This window comes from Myotis yumanensis, unplaced genomic scaffold, assembly GCF_028538775.1.
Source record: "Myotis yumanensis isolate MYYU_CA2020_CCGP unplaced genomic scaffold, mMyoYum1.0.hap1 SCAF_12, whole genome shotgun sequence".
NCBI classification, from domain to species: Eukaryota; Metazoa; Chordata; class Mammalia; order Chiroptera; family Vespertilionidae; genus Myotis; species Myotis yumanensis.
In genome coordinates this window covers 60,285,997-60,305,839 of record NW_027223763.1, presented here as the reverse complement: position 1 = coordinate 60,305,839, position 19,843 = coordinate 60,285,997, and the positions used below count along the sequence as shown (strand labels likewise).

At 40.3% G+C, this 19,843-nt stretch overlaps 1 long non-coding RNA gene across 2 annotated transcripts in view; it reads left to right on the top strand.

Annotated features, from left to right (window-relative positions):
• Positions 1-932: 932 nt before the first annotated feature.
• LOC139020553 (uncharacterized) overlaps positions 933-19,843 on the top strand; it is a 48,654-nt gene continuing 29,743 nt past the window's right edge. For both annotated transcript variants that reach the window (XR_011473328.1, XR_011473327.1), the window contains exon 1: positions 933-1,182. This is a non-coding gene — a long non-coding RNA (uncharacterized lncRNA). The remainder of the gene's footprint in view (positions 1,183-19,843) is intronic.

The following is a 19,843-nucleotide window of genomic DNA, read 5'->3' as shown; positions in this document are numbered from 1 at the left end:
AAAGCATGCTATGGGACATAAAAGCAGAGAGAGATATGATGTGCCTGAATGGAAAAATGAATATTATAAAAATGTCAAAATAATTCATTATTCTAAATGCAATCCAAACCCAAATCTCAATGGGATCTAAAAATATTCGGCCGTGTGATAATAAAATTCATCTATAGGCAAAAATGTACATGAAATGCCAACTAGACCACAAAAAGGAAGAACTTTCAATGAGCACCAACCCTGCCAGATATAAATTGTAAACCCATAAAAAATACAATAGTATCGCTATATCACCATACAGTTGCAGTGACCAATGGCAAGGTTATTTTGGCCTGGCTTCGGTCAGGTAGCCTCTCTGGTCAAATCAGCTATGACCTAAAGCAGGAGTGGGGAATGTCCAGCCCGCGGGCCATATAAGGCCCAAGAAATCATCTGGCCGGGCCCTGCCAAGGCATTAGGGGTGCGTTCATTAAATGTTTGACCAAATATAGCAGGATGATTTTTAAGTTGATAATTTTGTATGGTCCGTGAATGATGTTATAAATATCCACATGGCCCTTGGCAGAAAAAAGGTTCCCCAGCCCTGGCTGAGGGACGAGGTCACATGGGGATCTGCATGGCTACTATTTATGTGCTGTGAGAAGGCACATTCTCTACGAAGAGAGTGTTGACAGACAAAAAGTGACTGCATCTCTGATATAAGGCTGCAGCCAAACCTCAAGTGGAGATAAGACCATGGGACCTCCATTTTACACAGGGTGGCTGGAGACCTTGGGGTCATTAGCAAATAGATGGTGGTTGAAGTCATTGGTTTAGAGGAGACAACCTGGGGAGGGCGGGGAGAGTGATGTGACATGTGGACGTGACGGAAACTGGGCTCCAAGAAACAGAGGGCAAGAGCCAATGAACGAGAGAAATAATTGTCAGAGAGATATGAAGAACACCAAGAGAGACGGAGAATAGACTTTAAAGGAGAGAACAGTTCCATGTTAATTTTTTTAAAGGATTTATTGATAGCGTCACAAGCCTTCAAGTGGAGGGAAAAGTTAGATACAGTGTTCTAGAAGTCAGCCACGCATTTGACAACATATTTCATGACATCCTTCAGGGACAGGATAGAAAAATAAAGACTGGATGACATTCAAATGGGAGGATTATCAATCAGGCAAATGAAGAATCAAAGGGATACAGGTAAATGAGATGGATCCACCATTGGAAGCTCTAATGTGAGCTAAGAGGCTCTAGCACAGTGATGGCGAACCTATGACACGCGTGTCAGAGGTGACATGGGAACTCATTTTTTTGGTTGATTTTTCTTTGTTAAATGGCATTTAAATGTATAAAATAAATATCAAAAATAGAAGTCTTTGTTTTACTATGGTTGCAAATATCAAAAAATTTCTATATGTGACACGGCACCAGAGTTAAGTTAGGGTTTTTCAAAACGCTGACACGCTGAGCTCAAAAGGTTCGCCATCACTGCTCTAGCATCATCTTTGCGAACGTTTTTTAAACTATGTAGATAGAAACAAGGATGACTTATTTATCCAATTTGTGAATAGAATAAGGCTTGGGTGAGGGGAATAGCAAGAAATTTCTGTGACAGAGGGGGTTCCACATGAGTTCAGTGGAAAAGAGTGGGAATTGTTTATTGTTAGATAAATGAAGGGACGCTGCATGTTGTAATGCAAAGAGCAGAGAACTGATATTCTAATTCTGGCTGATGGGAGAACTTGGCAACTCACTGAAACTGATGATTTCCAACCTGCACTTGAGTAAAATCCCTGCTGATGGGGTGGGAATAGGGAATTCTTGTTTGTAACTATTTTTCCAGGACATGCGAATGTTTCCTGGCACTGTCTCTGAGCTAACATCTGGGAACACTGACCTAAAAGCTCTCATAGGATCGTTTCTGAACTTGTAAAATTAGAGTTCATTGAGATGATCCTTAAGGTCCTTTCCAGCTCTAACGTTTGTGCCTGTGCTTCTGTAAGGAGCAAGTGTGCCTCTGCCAAGGGTTGCCTAATGTCTAACTGCTGGCCTTGGTCCCCACACTGGATATTTCAATACCTTCATGACACCACCTAGTCAAGAATCCTCATTCTGTGATCATAGTGAAGCAACGTGGTGGCTTTAAAGGGATGCTTACGATGTACACACACATTTATATCAAATTACTTGAGTGATTGGACAAATAAAACCTTAGGGTCTCAGACACTTAAAGGTTCAATGGCAGTTTACACAGACGGTTTCTTTCTCAAATGTATCCATATCTGTTTGCTTAACTCCAAGCGCATCCTTAAACATCTGATTTTATTCTCAATGGAAAGAGAAGCCAGCGTGCCAGGATAAGATCTAAGCAGGAATTAAAAACAAGTGATAATGGCTGTGCATGATGGGTGTTTCTCTCATAGCCACAGGTCAAGTTGATTTCCTGCCACAAAACAGACTTAATGGAGCAGTGAATGGAAGGCTAAGGTAGAGCCATTAACATCTCTTAGAGGAGATGCTGGCCATCCAATGAAACTGTCAGCAGTGGAAAAGCTCAGATCATAGCTCACCTGGGTTTCATTCGATAAACATTTATTGAGTTCCTACCCTGAGCCAAATACTTTTCTAAAGATGCTCACAGCCTAATGAGAAAGACAGACAGACTGCTATAAAATAATATAATAAAATAATGTCAGAGCATAGTAATGGATAGGCACACACAGCCACTATGGAAGCATATAGGACACCTATCTCCACCCTCTGAGAAGGGGGACTATGTGGTAAGGCTTTGTAGAGTAGGTAATAAAAAGCTGAGGTGTGAAGAATAAAGCTAGGAATCTCTGCAGGTAAATACAGCTAGGTGTCAGTGGGCAAGAGGAGACCAGGAAAGAGTGTTCCTGGTAGTGATGAGCTTAAGCACATACACAAACTGAGCATGTTCTGTGTGAAGACCTTCAAGGACAAAAAGCAAATCAGGGAACTACCAGAGGTGAGGTCGGAGATGAAGGCAGTAACAAAAATGAGAGGTGCCACCAAGGAGCTCAGACTTTCTCCTGTGGGAAATGGAGAAACTTTGAGATGCTGAAGGCCTGGGACTGACCTCTATAAATCTCACCTGGAGGAGAGACTTCAGGGAGCTGAAACCAGAGGCAGGAAGACCAGTTACAATGACCACTGATGAGTAAGAGATGATCAAGGCCAGTCTAGAAACAGGTGGTAGGGATGGAGAGGGTGGGAGTATTTAAAAACATATTTAGGTAATAGTACCTGCATTTGGTGATGTGTGGGGTGAGGAACAAGAGGAAACTGAGATGAGTTCCTAGGTTTCTGGTTTGGTTGATAAGATGGCACTAATTTAAGGAGAGACTATCTGAGAATGAGTACGTGGAGTAGATTACTCTGAGGTTTGGATGGTAGCTAAAGGTGGTGGAGATGACAGACTATGCATTTCAGGAAGACAGAGATAATAGGTCTGTACTATGCACCTCCGATATCCTCAGCACTTAGATCAATGCCTACTCTTGGTAAGCCCTCAATAAATATTATTTTGAATTAATGTGAAAAAGCCATTGGAAGGATCACTGAGATGAGAAATATTTGAGCATATTTGCAAGAAATGAAGAAGAAGCAACCTAAACTATAACAAATGGAGGGTGTGCTTGATATAAAGAAGGGAATTCAAATATGCCACCGCAAATATGCCACTTTGATATAAAGACTATGTTGAGCTGAAGGCAATTGAGAATCAGTTGATACAGGAAGAGTTCTCTTCCCTTCTCTCATCTGATAAAAGCAGGACATAAATTTCCCTTCATGAGGTGCCCTCAGCACCACCAAGAAAAAAAGAACAATTCTTAACCCAGAGATGGAAAGTCAACACCCAGATGAAGTTTACATAAACAGGCCTTATTAAAATAACCTGTATCTTCCATTAGTTCCCCCATATATTTCAGGTCACTTCTCCACTTTTTATCATACCTTAAAGCCCAAATCCTCTTCCCTTTGTTAAAATAAGTCTAATAGCTTTCTTGAGTTTCACTTCTTTTCTGTGAGTTCTTGTGCATGCAAATATTAACAAAAATTGTGTGTCTTTTCTCCTGCTAATGGGTACTTTGTTCATTTATCCAGGGCCCCAGATACTGAACCTGAGAGGGTAGGTGAAAAGCTTTTCCTCCCTGACAATAGTAAGGTCCCGAGAGAGGTGGGAAAGGGCAGGGTCAAGGGCACAGGTATTTCACAAAAGGTGAAACATCACATCTTCTGAGACAAGAGACATGTTGCCAAGGATGGGTATGAATACAGGTGCTTATAAGGAAAATACTGGAGTGTTGATAGAGTTTATGCCTGATGGGCTCTCATTTTCTTTGGTAAAGTAAGAGGCAGTCTGAATGAAACCATCCCTCTGACCTGCTTTCCTCCCCGAACCAATAGAGCCAGAAGGACTGGGCTTTTCATTTCCTACCTGACAGATCCTGAGTTATGCCTCCCTAAGCATAATTGAGGCCCATGAGGCACTTTATCTGTTGAAGGAGAGTTAAAGAAGTTTAGAAACTATTTTACAAAAAAAAGAAGGAAAGCCTAATTCAAGAGTTTCTATATGCTTTGAAACTCAGCAGTCCTTTCTTCTTCACCCTCACTCTCTTCTCTTAAGGTGAATTCTTTATCATGAGGATCTTCACTCCACTGAGTAAACAGAACCCTGCCAGCCTTCTCTACAAGCTGTGCAGACTTGTCCAGATGTGACTAAATCCCAGGGCAGAATAAAAAGCCAGGCTGTAAGCTGGGTCCCCTGCAATGCAAATTTATGAGGGTAGTTCATATCATAGACCCAAGGATTCTCTCATTAAGAGGTGAGTGGAAAATGTTAAATGTACAAAAGACTATAAAAAGAGCTGAGCAATGTGAAACAACAAATGAGAAGCCACAATGGATGCCATATTCATCTTGTCTGACTGAGAAAGAATCATGACTAATAAAAAAATAGACAAATATAAAAATAATCTTTATTCACCCCTCAAAGAGCATTGATCAAGGTAAATGTAGTTTTATTATTTTCTACCACTGATTTATTTTAGAGGACCAGTTTTGGTCCAATCCAGTGACCTTGGTCCAATTCAAGAATTCAGTCAGTCTCTATTTTTTTTAATTGAAATTATTGGGGTGACATTGCTTAATAAATTTATATTGGTTTCAAGTGTACAATTCTATAATACATCATCTGCATATCACATGTGAGTTTCCCACCCAAAGTCAAATCTCCTTTCCTCACCATATGTTTGATCCCTTTTACCCTTTACTGCCTCCACACCACCTCCCTTTCCCTCTGGTAACCACTAGACTGTTGTCTGTGTCTATGAGTTTTTGTTTGTCAGACAATCTCCTTGGGTAACTGAGTCTCTTTTAGCTAATAGTCTTTTGCATTTTCTCCCCCTTCTTTTGCTCCTAAGAGAGCATATGGCTATAGGGTATAGTTATGGTATGTGATCTCTCGGTGGGTTATAAGGGAGAGAAAGAGCCCATACATTCACACAAGGTCTTCTTAATCAGTGCTTCTGAAACTTGAAATGTGACATGAATTATCTGTGTATCTTGTTACAGCACAGATTCTGGTCCACCAGATCTGGGTGTCAATCCAAGATTCTGCATCTCTAACAAGATCCCAGGTGATACTGGTGCTGCTGGTCTTTGGATAGCCTTTAACCAGTGAGGGCCTAGATTCTGCAGGTCTCTGCTGCAACATATCTGGGCAGCTCAGCTTCTAGGCTGGTGGCCACTGAGGTATGACTTGTCCCATCAGACCTTTCGAGGTGACATGCTGGTTCTCACAACTGATGTCCATAGCCTTAGCCCCACCTTCCTTCCATTACAAAGTCTCTGTACATAGAGAGTTTCTTTGACTCTGCATAGCTCTGATCCCCTCTTGGAGCATGTGCATCCACTCACTAGGATGTGGAGGAATGTCTCAGTTCCCTGTATGCCAGACAAGGCATGGGAGTACAAGGCACAACCTCACACTCACTTATCAAGCTCCCTTCCACCAACTTTGCGCCATCTCCTGTGCCACATTAGAAGAGTCACATATCAGACTTCTTCAGGCTTACAAATTTCCTCTAGCTCCATGCAGGCATCCATTGTAGAGGAGGAAAAATTTATTTTCCTACTACTCTCCTGGGTTCTCCAGCTGGGAGCTTATAAATTATACTGAGAGAAGACAGATTAACAAAAGGACAGCCTATAAATTTATTTAAGTTTTATGTGACATATGAGCCTTCATAGGAAATGAAGACCCAAAGAAATGGTTATACCTGAGCTTTCTTTTTTTAAAAAAAAAAAAAAAAAAAAAAGGAACACAAAAGAGACTTGGGGGAAACACCCGGAATGCTAGTTTTCCTTACACATAGAAAAAATAAAGATAGAAGGGAGGGGGAAAGAGTGAGGGAGATAGAAGAAGAGAGATTGAAAGGTATAGGTATATACCCCTGAAAAACTCTGGGGTTAGGGCCACTGACCTCATGCAGTTGAAAATTCACGTATAACTTTTGACACCCCAAAAATTTAACTACAGTCATCCCTCAATATCTGTGGGGGATTGGTTCCAGAACTTCTTCAGATATAAAAATCCATGGATGCTCAAGTCCCTTACATAACATGGCATGGAACAATGCTAATTGCCCAAGGCCACCTGATGTTAGCAGTTGCAGAACTGGGACTCAAGCCTTCCCAGGCATGCCTGATGCTAAAATCTACTCTTGTAAGGTAATGGAGCTCACCACGATAGACCAGTAGGGAAGAGGGAAGGGAAGCTAATTATGAATTAATATTTACTGGGGGTGATAGATATTTGTCAAGCTTTGTGACCATCAACATTTTTGAACACCTTTCCTCTATTTAGATAATTTTCCAGATTAAAAGTCCTGCCTCCCAAAGGTAAAATCCAGACATTTTCTCACACAAAAATGGAAAATGCCACTCAACACACACACCAGCCCCTAGCTGGTTTGGTTCAGTGGATAGAGCAATGGCTTGCGGACTAAAGGGTCCCATGTTTGATTCCGGCCAAGGGCACATGTCTGGGTTGCAGGATCAATCCCCAGTAGGGGGCATGCAGGAAGCAGCTGATCGATGATTCTCTCTCATCATTGATGTTTCTATCTCTCTCACCCTTTCCCTTCCTCTGTGAAATCAATAAAAAATATATTTTTTAAAAAACAAACATACACCCACCAGGACTAACAGAATGAATCAATGAATGGAGCTCACAGAGATGGATGCAGGACCCTCTTATCCATGTACTCTAAGGTGGTGTACCAAGCTCTAACAAGGCCAGGCAGTAGGCTCAGAGAGAAATTCACACCTTGGGCCATGGGGCTTCTGAGCTGCATGATTAGGGAAGCACTGACCCCTCCCTTGGGGAAGCAGAAATGGGAGTCCCAGAGTAATATGGCATGGTAGAATATTGGCTCCAGCCCTACCCTTGTCTTTCATGGCCTTCCTCTGGTACAGCGGTTCTCAACCTGTGGGTCGCAACCATCAGAAAACACATATAGTATATCAGATATTTACATTATGATTCATAACACTAGCAAAATTACAGTTATGAAGTAGCAACAAAAATAATTTATGGTTGGGGATCACCAAAACATGAGGAACTGTATTAAAGGATCGAGGCATTAGGAAGGTTGAGAACCAGAGTCTGGTATAATGTGGCAGCTGGGCATCAAGGCTTGCTATTGTAGCTGCAGGATACAGTTAGCTATGGGCTTGAACCCCAGCAAGCAAGCAGCATTCAAGACTGAAGAAGTACCAGCCCTTCCTCTGATATGATCAGAGTGCTAGGCTCTAAGCCACATGGTTGAGCAGAATTGACTGCCTTAAGCAACAGGTTATCACCAATGTCCATTAAGTTTGCAGGGGAGCAACTCAGTTTTTTAGAAGGCAGTCTGCAGAACAGATTTCCCCCTTCTCTCCCTTGCTTTCCCAGCCTCCTTTGCAGCAAGGTCAGAGACATGGGATTTAGGCTCTGCCAATCAGATATACACATGTGAGATTTTGATATAGATGAGAGTAGGGTGGGAATGCGGGAGCATGAGATCCATTTCCTGGAGAGGCTGATAACAGAGGCCCTGGTTTCTGAGAACAGCAGTTATGGTGACTCTGGGGTCCAGGGCCCAGCATCAGCAGTGCCTGTTACGGTGTCTGTGCCTAGAGGAGGCCGCCACCTAGTGGGCTATTTCTGGGACAAGCTGCAGTTTGATATTGTTTCCGTTCTGTCCATGTGTCCCCTCCAAGCTGATCTGGCCCTCCTGGGAATTCTCTGAGCTACCTAATAACCTGGAATAAACCTCTCCTCTCCTTCAACCAGCTGAAGTAGGTTCTGTTGTTTGCAACTTAGAAATAGAGTGATCATTGATCATCTATTTTGTCCTAGGCATTGTCCCACTTGTCTCTCTGAATTCTCACACAAAACCAACAAGACAAATACAATTTGCAAGAAAATGTGGTAAGGCAATAGCATGGGATGAGGCTGACCAGATAGACAGAAAAGGGATTGCAAAGGCTCTCATTTGTCAGCTGTTGAGTTTGGGCTTTCTCCCATAAGCATGCTGTACACACCCCGCATTGTAGGTAGAATGTACACCACGACATGGCGGGAGCGGTTGCCATGAGGCACCAGCTCCCACAGACCTTACAACAAGCTTCTCCTTTGTAATCCCTCATTGGCAGCTGGACATGCAAATTGTTATGCCCAGATTTCAAGATTCCCAAGAAACCACATCAGGGAGCCAGCCAATCCGATGCAAAAGCATAAGAATCTGTATTTCAAGCTAGCTTGAGCTCTCCATCCACCAGACTCACCGACACATCGGCTAGCCAAGTGGCCAAGAGAGCGAACCCCGCCCAGAGACCGGTTATATAGGGGGGGGTTGGAGTAAGGGGAGGAGAAAGGACTGTGCTCTGCCGATTGGCCAGGCGCAAGCCGGGTCCTGTTACACAGGATGTGGTCATATCTATGGCGCGTACTTCCCTTGATTGTCATTGGTTAGTTTAAAATCCCGGGCGTGGCCAGCAGAGGCCTGGGCTTCCGGGAAGAAGGCCACACGTGGCCCCAACATGGAGGATACAGGCAAGATGGAGGGCATAGCCCTCGCCCTTTCACAAATCACCTCAAGTTCCCCAATAATCTCTGACTTACCTCGTATCTCAGTGCTTCAGAGGAAGTGGCTGGAGATTGCTCTCTGACCTACAATTCTTTCCTCCGTGCCTTCACCAAACTCCCCACCATCATGCAAGCTCCAATTCCCACAATGAATCTGTGATTTTCAAAATGCATAGCTTTCCCCTGACTGAACTGAGACTGATACAATCAGTAAAATAACAAGTGGGATAGGCAATAACGTGAAGTAAGAATGAATCTGAAGTACACAATTCTGTTCAAAGTGGCCTAGGACAATGGAAGAAACTAGGGCCTCAGGAATCATTAGGAATTGGGCTGTAATCTCAGCTTTGATGTTCTGTATGTCGGCATAAGAAACATCCAAACCTGTAGCGAATTTTTACGGGTTTATTTGAGCTAAACAGACAACAATTTTGGAGAAACAAACTCCCATTGGACTGAGAAAATGCAGCTTATATTATACATTAGAATCAAAGAAGATGTAAGGGGGGTTATGTGAAATTCATTGGTGGTAAATTAGGGAGGTGGGAGAAAGCAAAATGGGGAAATTTCGGAGACTGGATAAATAGCAAAATGGAGAGACATATTCTTCTTTTACATTGGTGGGTACATTTGGTGTGGGTAGTTAATGAACATTTACAGCACGTAGAGATGGTATGAGGCAAACAAGATAACAAGGAGGGATTCTGTAGTCTCCTGCTCTGGTGATGGGTGTGCCCTGAAGGGTCTGGGAAATGTCAGATTACTCTGACATGCCAAAGGTAAGTTATCTTAGATACAAAAGGACAATAGGCAATCTCACCTGATGTTTAGATTTATCTTTATCAAGGAAGCTAGAGGCCCAGGACATGTCTACCTGCCATGACTAGCTTTTAGTTAGGAATTTTTATGTTCAGACCATCCTATGTGGTTACTTTCAGTCTCTTGAGTTTGTAGGACCCACCATGCAGGCCTCCAGAGTGTGTCAGGTTTAATATGTAGTCTCTTGTTTGCCCACAAGTAAATGAACCACTCAACATCTCTGAGCCTCAGTTGTCTCATTGTTACATGGGCTTAATACTTACCACATGGGCTTGGTGAGAACACAGCGGACTCGAATCTCAGGCCCTTTCCATTCTATGACCAATGTTTAGAAATCAATATAATAAGAACATGTGTTTTAACTAAGAATTCTCATTCTTAATACTTATTTATATAGATTTTCATGTTAAAAGTGAATTCCTTTAAAATACATCATTTTAAGCAATATGAATCTACATAAAATTGTGATTGGTCTGGATTTGCTCTCTCGAATTGGTTTTTAAAAGTATTCTGTGCTATGCTTCTTTTAATATACTTCTAAAAGAAGTGTAAGCTTTCATAAGCTATGGATTTTTGAATTTTGAGAAAATAAAAATCTCATTTTTCACTTTTATAAATATTAAAACATGAACATAATGTATCTTTGCTGCTAAGTATTTACATAATTGCACATCCAAGCAATAAAACGAAAGCAGAAGAGTAGAGTTCATTGAACTCACATGGAAAGGCTCATCAGTAGCTTTGAAAACAGCCCTGCCTACTGAATGGCTCTCTCAGTATAAGACCCCAAGGATGACTCGGCATTTTGGGTCTCAATTTCCTCATCAATTACTACAAAGAAAGCTTGATGTGGAGTCTTCCAGGTTTTATGAGTCTAGGACCATGAATGTGTTGGGAATAAACAGCATACTCACCCACTGAAAAAAGTGGGTGATAATTAGTCTTCCCAACACTTGAATGTGATCATTTAAAAGAATAATAATAGCACTGTGTGTATAACAAGGCACTTCACTGAATGTTTTATCTCGTTATGTAATTCAATCTTTACAATCCCAATGAAGCAAAATTATTTTTGTTCCCCCTTCTCAGACGAGGACAGAGAAAAGCCACCTAGCTCTCACAATGGCAGCCAGTTAAGAAGCGCAAAGGCTGAGGGAGTACCGAAGTGTGATGAAGGATATTCGCTCTGGGAGTCACATTGTGATTTGGGGGCTACTTTCGTGGTTTGGGGCTAAATTACTTAATCCCTCCAACCCTCCATTTTTTGCTATCTGTTAAATGGTGAAGTACCAGTTGTACTTACCTTCAAAGATTTCTGTGAAGACTAAGTAAAATAATTTGTTTAATGTTCAACATGTGGTAGCTATGTTGGAGATGTTAATGATTTATATTACCTCCCAAATTTTTTCCTTTTAACAATGCTCAGTCTCCTAAACATACCGGCCGTTAACAATCCAAGCACCATGCACCAGCATTGTTAGACCAATGTTAACCTTTTCACCGATTAGAAAGACCTATGCTACATAACTAAGCTGTTTCACACTGTATACGTACTCAGAGACAAAGTCCAAAAAGTTGGCTGTTTCTGACAGACTGCTGTACATCATATTTAGAAACCTGTTTCCCATCACTCACTGCACCTGGCAATCCAGAAGGAACTTTTCGGCATGCTAATTGATGCAGATAATGAATTGTCCCTGCGTTCCAAAAGGTCAGAGGAATGCATCAGGCCTCGCTGTCATCAATTAGAAAACAATGGCATCCTCTTCTGACCTTTCCACTACTTTACCCAGCAGAACTGAGGATGCCCGCCAGGCATTAATGCTAATCCTTGCCTAATAGCACAGACATCTCCATGTCTTTGAGCTCAGCTGTTCTCATTAAGTTCAGAAATGCCCAGAGAAGATAACGAATGTATTTAAATTTTTGTTAGTCTGCAGTTTGATGTAATAGTGTTTTAATTTTGGCCCCTGATTGCTCAGCAAAAAAAAAAAAAAAAAAAAAAAAAGTCCTTGGTTAAGCTGCTGATTTCCTCTAAATCACTGAGCGCAGGGATGGTTGCTTGATAAAGTCGTTTAGTTGCTGGGTGTTATAGTCAAATCATGCCAATGGCTCTTGCTGGAGTGTTTCATGTGGGATGTGATGATGCTGACTTCCTTATGGAATTGAAATATCTGTGCATTTACCCATACTACCTTGCAAGGGATTCTTAAATTTTTATTTCATCTTTAGGGCTTTGAAATTTAAAAAAAAAATGTATTCAGATTTTTAGTAAAGAAAATATCACAAAGAAAAAATATGTAAACTTTGACTGAATTGTATAGGGTATGGTTGCAACTTCCTCAAATATTTCTAAATTCTGAAACATTAATGCATTGATCATCAGTCTTAGCTGCGGCATACTCAAGACATTTCCTAGGCCAGTATTATGGAGGTCCATTTGGATAGAAAAATTCATAATTGGGGCATCAATACTATGGTACATTTACACAGTGGAATACTATGCAGTTGTAAAAAAAAAAGGGGGGGATCTCTTACCCTTTGAGACAGCATGGAGGAACCTGGAGAGTATTATGCTAAGCAAAATAAGCCAGTCAGAGAAAGACAAGTGTCACATGATCTCACTTATATATGGAATCTAATGAACAAAATAAACTAAGGAAGTAGATCCAGAGACATGGAAGGGTGGAACAGACTGACAAATCTCAGAGGGAAGGGAATAAGGTGGGAAGAGATTAACCAAAGAAGTTATGCATATATGCATAACTCATAGACACAGACAATAGTGTGGTGAAGGCCTGGGAGGGAAGGAGGTTGGGGGGGGTGGTGTCAGTGGTCAACAATTAAGATAAATTTTTTAAAGAAAGAGAGAGAGAGAAGGAAGTAGAGGATAAAATAACTTATATAAATATACCTACTTCCTTTCCTCTTTTTTTTCCTGTGTTGTTGTTTTTTATTTGTATGTTTTCTCTTTTCTTTCTCTGAACCCTGAAGGCAAAGAGATTAGCTGAGAATGTAGGCTGTGCTTATTCAAAATCAGAAAAAATAAGTTGAAATAGAAAAGCTGTTGACTTGCCAGCCAGCCAGCCAGCCGTCCATCTATTCAATAAACATATATTTGCTGAACATCTGTAAAAATGCCAAACAATATGCTAGAAATACATAAACAAACAATCCTGGGTTATTCATTAAATCAGTCCTTTATGTAATAAACATTACAAACTAGCCACTGTTCCATTCGTAAAAATGGAAAACAAATCATTATACCATATGGTATGAGTATATAAAAATAACCATAATGCTGAGGGAGCAAAGATGTGAGGAAATAACAGCTTGTGACACGTGTCAGAGGCTGAGTGAGCAACGAACTGAGGAAAGACAGCTTGTGACTTGTGTCAGAGGCTGGGTTTCAGAGGCGCCGGCTGCCCCAGGACACGAGGCTCGGCTGTCTGGAAGCCTCGGCTGCGACGGTGCTCAGGTGGCAGAGTGTGGGATGGCAGAAGAAAGGTTATGCTCTTCACAACCACACAGCCCAAACTTACATCCCTATTGTGGCAAAACACTGATGGTCCTCTAATACCCATCTCCTCTTCTTCTCAAAAGTATAAACTCTCAATTGAGCTGGGCACATGGTCCCCCAGAGTAAGTCTGTTTTCCAGTCTCCCTTGCAGCTGGGTAAGAAGACTCTGAGGTTAAATTCTGGTCAGTGGTTTCAAGCAGGAGTGCTATACATTGAATGTTTATGTTCCCCCCGCCCCCAGATCATATGTCAAAATCCTAACCTCCATGTGTCTCAGGAGGTGGAGCCTTGTAAAGTCCTAAGTAAAAAGACCATTATAGATGAATTTCTAGGCTGGGTGCATTGACCCTCCCTGTCTTTTTTCAGAATAAGTAGTGCCCTTTACAGGGTAGAGCTTCACCGAGGGCAATTACTGTCTATAGTACCATGTCTTATGAAGATCCACAGTGGGAGTAGCCTTAGAGATAACATCTAAAATGAGGTAAAGATAGATGGATGAGGGAACTGAGCCCCCAAAGGGGAAGCAACTTGAACAAGTTCACATAGTTTACAGATAAATTAGGTGAAGATTCTTTGCTTATAATATAACTCTTTGGCCCTAGCCAGTTTGGCTCAGTGGATAGAAGCATTGGCCTATGGACCAAAGGGTCTAGGGTTCAATTCCAGTCAAGGGCATGTACCTTGGTGGGGGCATGCAGGAAGCAACCAACCAATGTGTTTCTCTCACATCGATGTTTCTCTCTGTCTTCCCCTCTCTCTTCAACTCTCTCTAAAAAAAAATCAATGGAAAAATATCCTCAGGTGAGGATTAACAACAACAACAAATAAATAAAATAAAAATAACTATAAAAATAACAAAATAAAATAACTCTTTGCTTTACAAAATAACATACTATGTTTTTCATTTTAATTGGTGCTTACAATATAGATTTCCTAACCTGTGACCATATTATAAAAAAACTCTATTGAATTTGTAATGCTTTGATTTGCACACAGGTCAGGAAAGCATTAATTGCAGCTGTATATAAAACCAATTTGAACACACTACTTACACTACTAGAAGTTCAGAGTCTTTTAAATGAATCAGTGTTGGGATAGATAAAATCTTTTAAACAGCCAAATCCCAATTTCTTGAAGAAGTAGAAACATTTGCCTAGTGGAAAGAATATTCCTGTTAAATGTTCTGGCAGTTCTTAAAGCAATAGGTGAAATCCTGATTGCTGTAATTCTTGTATTACTAGGTACTTTTTAATCAATTCCTATTCTAAGTCACAAATGTTTGACCAGTTCCTCTTAGAGTGCAATTATTTTCATCAATCTTTCTGCATAGCTAATGGAAATGCTAGAGCCCTGACAGAAATCATGTCAGCCACCTCTGTGAACTATAGGAGCCTTTTGGTCAGGGGAGCACAGCTCAGAGTAGGAGAGTTTAAAGGGTGGCATTCTTCAAATTTTCATTTTGCTTTTATTTGAATTACTGGACTCAATTCTCCAACTCATGGGTCAGGTTTTGTATATCTTTAGAATGTATTTCTGGGTGGAAGCTGATTCTCAATTTTTTGCCACCTCTTAATCCCTGTAAATTCTCAGAAATTCACTGTGGAGAGATCAAGTCTCCAGTGAGTTATAGCTGATGGTGAGTAATGATATTATATAAATATATATTTTGTATGCTTTTTGTGCCAAATTTTTCTTCATTGCTTTTCAGAGGACTGAGGAAAATGTGGGGGTAGGTGTGGTACTAATCTTAAAAGCTATTGGTCACAAGGAAGAGATGTCATACTTACATCAAGATAATATATAGCCATAGATACCACAAAAAACAAAAAGGTATAAAAGAACAGAAACATAAAAGTGTCAGAAGAAAAAATACAATGCTTAATAGGCAAACAAAGAAACTGGCTTTTGGACTAAAAATTAAAACAGCAGTGAGATACCTTTTTCCACTAAGAGAAACAGCAACAACTTACACATGTATGTTCAACACTGACCAGAGCGTGGTGAGGTGGGCACTCTCTCTGTTGACATATCTTACGTCAGTTTAATGTTTCTGGGAAGCTATTTAACAGCACATATCAAGAGTCTTTAAAATATTCATACCTTATATCACTTCTGAGGCAACCCCCCCAAAAGAAAATAGAGATAATGGCAAAGATTAATGTATGACAGATTACTTTGATGTTGTTTGCAACCATAAAAAATTATAAACACTATCAATGTGCAAAAGAATAGCTAAATGAATTATGGAACAGTCATAGGTTGAATTATTAAATAGTTATTAAACATGATGTTTCTGAAAAATTTAATAACATGGAGAAATGCTCATGATTTAACACATTGGGGAACTATAGGCACAAGACAAATGTACTGCAGAAGAATCCATGAGACTGAAAGTACCTGCCACTCCCCACGCTCCATTTTGAGGAAACCAGCCTGGGCAGCTAGGCCTAATGTTACCTTAGCTTATGATAAGGTAATGGTGTCACCTCATTTGACTTATGCAAATTTAACTCTGTGGCCTCATCAGAAATAAAATATCTTCTAAAACAGTGCTAGCAATGTTACCTGCCTTTCCACTCAATAAATATTTGCCTCTAAGTGAGCGTTAGATGGAAATTGTGAATTTGCTGTTCCGTTGGTCAGTTTCAATCTCGAAGGAGCTGTTATTGTGGGGGCATCTTACCAAAATGAGTGAAATTCTAGTGTATCTATAAAGATACAATTCTATAACATTAGCCTTTGCATATGAACTGTTTATGGTGCTACACTTCCCATTGGGATAGCTCTTGTAAACATCCCCTAAGATCTCTAAAACTCAGTGGGTGATTTCAGGCTTCATCTAATTAAACTTGTCAATAGCACTAGATGCATTTATCCCTGCTTCCTTTTAGGAAATTTTCACTGGACTTCAGGAAACACTATTCTCTCTTCCTCCTCCTCTTATTCACTTTATAGTCTCTTCTATTGGTTCCTTTTCCTCTCTCTTCCTGCAATCTAAAGATGGGGTATCTCAGATCTCAATATTTTAGCCTCTTCTCTAGCTATAACCAGGTACTCTCATTGGGTACCATGACTTTAAATATCAACTGTACTCACATGATAATAATAGGACTAATGGCTTATACTCTTACTTTGTGCCCCATTCTAAGTATATTATATATACTAATCAACTCTCATAATAGCACTAGGAGATAGTTCCTATTATTGTTCCCATCTTAGAAGAAACACTGAGGCACAGAAAAGTTAAACAATTTGCACAGAGTTACAGCTAGCAGGGAGTGAAGCCAGGCTTGAACCCAGGCATCCCAGCTTCAGTTTGTCTGCTCCTAAGAACTATACTCCTTTACACCATATCACCTTCTCTGTGATTCCCAAGTTATACCTCTACCTGCCAACTTTCCCCTAAAATCCAAGTTTTGTACATTCCACATCTTTGGTTTAAAGGTGGCATTCTTCACATTTTGGTTTAAGATGAATTTCAAGCTTAATATATCCAAATTTAAATTCTTATTTCCCCCAAATCTCTTCCCCCATAGCTTCCCCTTTGAGTAAATGGTACCCCTACTACTCCATTTGCTTGAGTCACCCTTGACTTCTCTCTTTCTTCCATTTCCCACATTCATTTCATAAGTAAATAATATTGATTCTGCCTTCTAAATAAATCAAGAACCTGACTGCTTTTTTTACCTTTTCCATAGCTACCAGCCTACAGCACATCAGCTTCCCTCACCTGCACTCTCGCATCGACTTTCTAATCTAAATTCTACATAAGTTGAGACTATACTCTGTACTGAGAAAAATCAGCCCCACTGCTCTGGCCATGATATAGTGATCCAAGGATCAGTGTCACAACCAATGGTAACCCAGTATAAGTAGACATTGAGAACAGTTAAACCCCTTTAGTCAGTAAGGATACTCCAAATGTGGTGGTAGATCACCTTAATCAGTTGATAGCTTTGGGGATATAATATAAGCTTGTATGCCAAGCAGTGCTCAGTTACTTCCCTGGTTCTCTGGGGCCTGTTATGTAAGTCTAGTCTTAGATGCAATGGGTCCCTGTTTATAGGCTAAAAATAAAATATCTCATTCTGCCCTAACTGGTTTGGCTCAGTGGATAGAGCGTCGGCCTGCAGACTGAAGGGTCCCAGGTTCGATTCTGGTCAAGGGCATGTACCTTGGTTGCGGGCACATCCCCAGTAGGAGGTGTGCAGGAGGCAGCTAATTGATGTTTCTCTCTCATCGATGTTTCTAACTCTCTATTCCTCTCTGTAAAATATCAATAAAATATATTTTTAAAAAAATATCTCATTCTACCTCCCATCCCATTGCTCACTTGCCATAAATACTCCTTTAAAAAAGTGATCCTATCATAGTGCTTGCTTACCATTTAAAACAGGAAAATGTGCATGGTAAACTGCACAAGAAAATAGTGAAAGAAAATAAGTCAAAACATAATTAGTATTTGACGTAAGGCACTCCTCACGTGGGTTTTTATTCTGTTTCGGTTTGGTTTTTGGTTTTTGACTCTACTTTGCAGATGATATCTTGTTTTAATAATCAAGGGGGAAATTTTAAGAACCAGGTATAAGAAAGACTCTGGAGAGGGCATTTTCATATTCAAAACGGAGGAGATCAAGGTAATTATAAAAGTACATAATTATTTATTCATTTCTGTCATTTGAGAAATGCACTCATTCTTTTATACAAATACTTGAATCCTCCAAGCAAACATCTCAGAACCAGCCTCATCCTGACCTCTGCTATTTTTGGCATCTTCCTTTATTCCAAACATTGGGTGATTCCACTTCTAGAATATATGACTTTATTAAAGTAAAGGAAATAGCACAAAGGAATTTCTCTACAGAAAAGGGACATTTCAGTGGGATATCAAAATGATCGCTGCCTCTGGAACCCATAGGCCAAAACCAATACAGTTCCTCCCTTGCCAACTACCTCTCCTTTTATCCAGAATCGGTCTAGTCGTGGCAGGCTCCAGCTGACTTCCCAGAAAGGAATTTTTACACTAATTTCCCTTCGGAAGTCCAGGACCCCAGCCTTCACTAAGGCCTAATAAGAGGGGAGTTAAATCACCTTTTCTTCATCCTTAGTCTCAGGCCCTTCTTCTAGGAAATAGCATAATAATCTGGCCAGATGTGAAAACCCTAAAGAAAGGCAATTGCTCTTTAGCAGTCAGAGAAATTTATCTCCCAAATTGCCTAAATTCTCCACTCTGGAATAAAATTTTGGCTTTACCTTTGCAGAAGATATATGAAAATATTTTTCCTAACGTAGAAAATAGCCCTTCTCCCAAGTGAATCAGAAAACAGCTGGCAGCTCTAAAATAGCAGCTCAATCTGACTTAGAGCCATCAAGATTTCAAAAATATTGACTCAATATTTTTGGTGGGCCACAAATATGGTTCTAAATCTTCTAGAAACCTCTGTAGAGGGAAAGATGATTCACTTTGAAACACAAAGATAAGATAAAAATAAACTTTCCCCGTGGCTATCAGAGAGAGAGAGCGGAGAGAGATAACTGTGCAATGTGATGGAAATCTCTTTCACAATGCTCATATAGTTAACATAGCAGCAACAGCTTTATGAGGCTAGGTTTTACAGTGAGCCCCACTTTCAATTGGAGGTGTCTTCATTCAGTAGAAGCAATTTCATAGAGGGCCAATTTAAAGGGAGTTAAGAACATCACTTGCTGTCGGTCTCACTTAATCCAGAGGTGGATTTTAAAAAATTCAGCCAGATGTTATTGACCCAAATATGTATAGCTTATAAGAGTCCAATGCAGCGGTTCTCAACCTGTGGGTCGCGACCCCTTTGACGGTCGAACAACCCTTTCATAGGGGTCGCCTAAGACCATCGGCATATCAGATATTTACATTATGATTCATAACAGTAGCAAAATTACAGTTATGAAGTAGCAATGAAAATAATTTTATGGTTGAGGGTCACAACATGAGGAACTGTATTTAAAGGGCCAGAAGGTTGAGAACCACTGGTCTAATGAATTGGTATACACACACACACACACACACACACACACCATTTTTTTACTTCAATTTGTTACTATTTCACAATGGTCTTAATGTCAATTTATAGCTTGAGATACTGTTTAATTCTAAAATAAGTCTGGTTTTTATGGGATGTTTTCTATGCTCTGGATCTTAGAGCATGTAACAAGGTCTCATGATTTCCTATTGCACATGCTCTCACATACATGGTTATGGACATTCTTTCTATGTTTCTGTGCACTTAGGATTAAATTGGAAAATATTCGAGAAAAGAAAATATGACACTAGATTGTCCTCTGAGTTGGCATTCATAACCAAATTTGCTGGAGCTAAAAATGTTAAA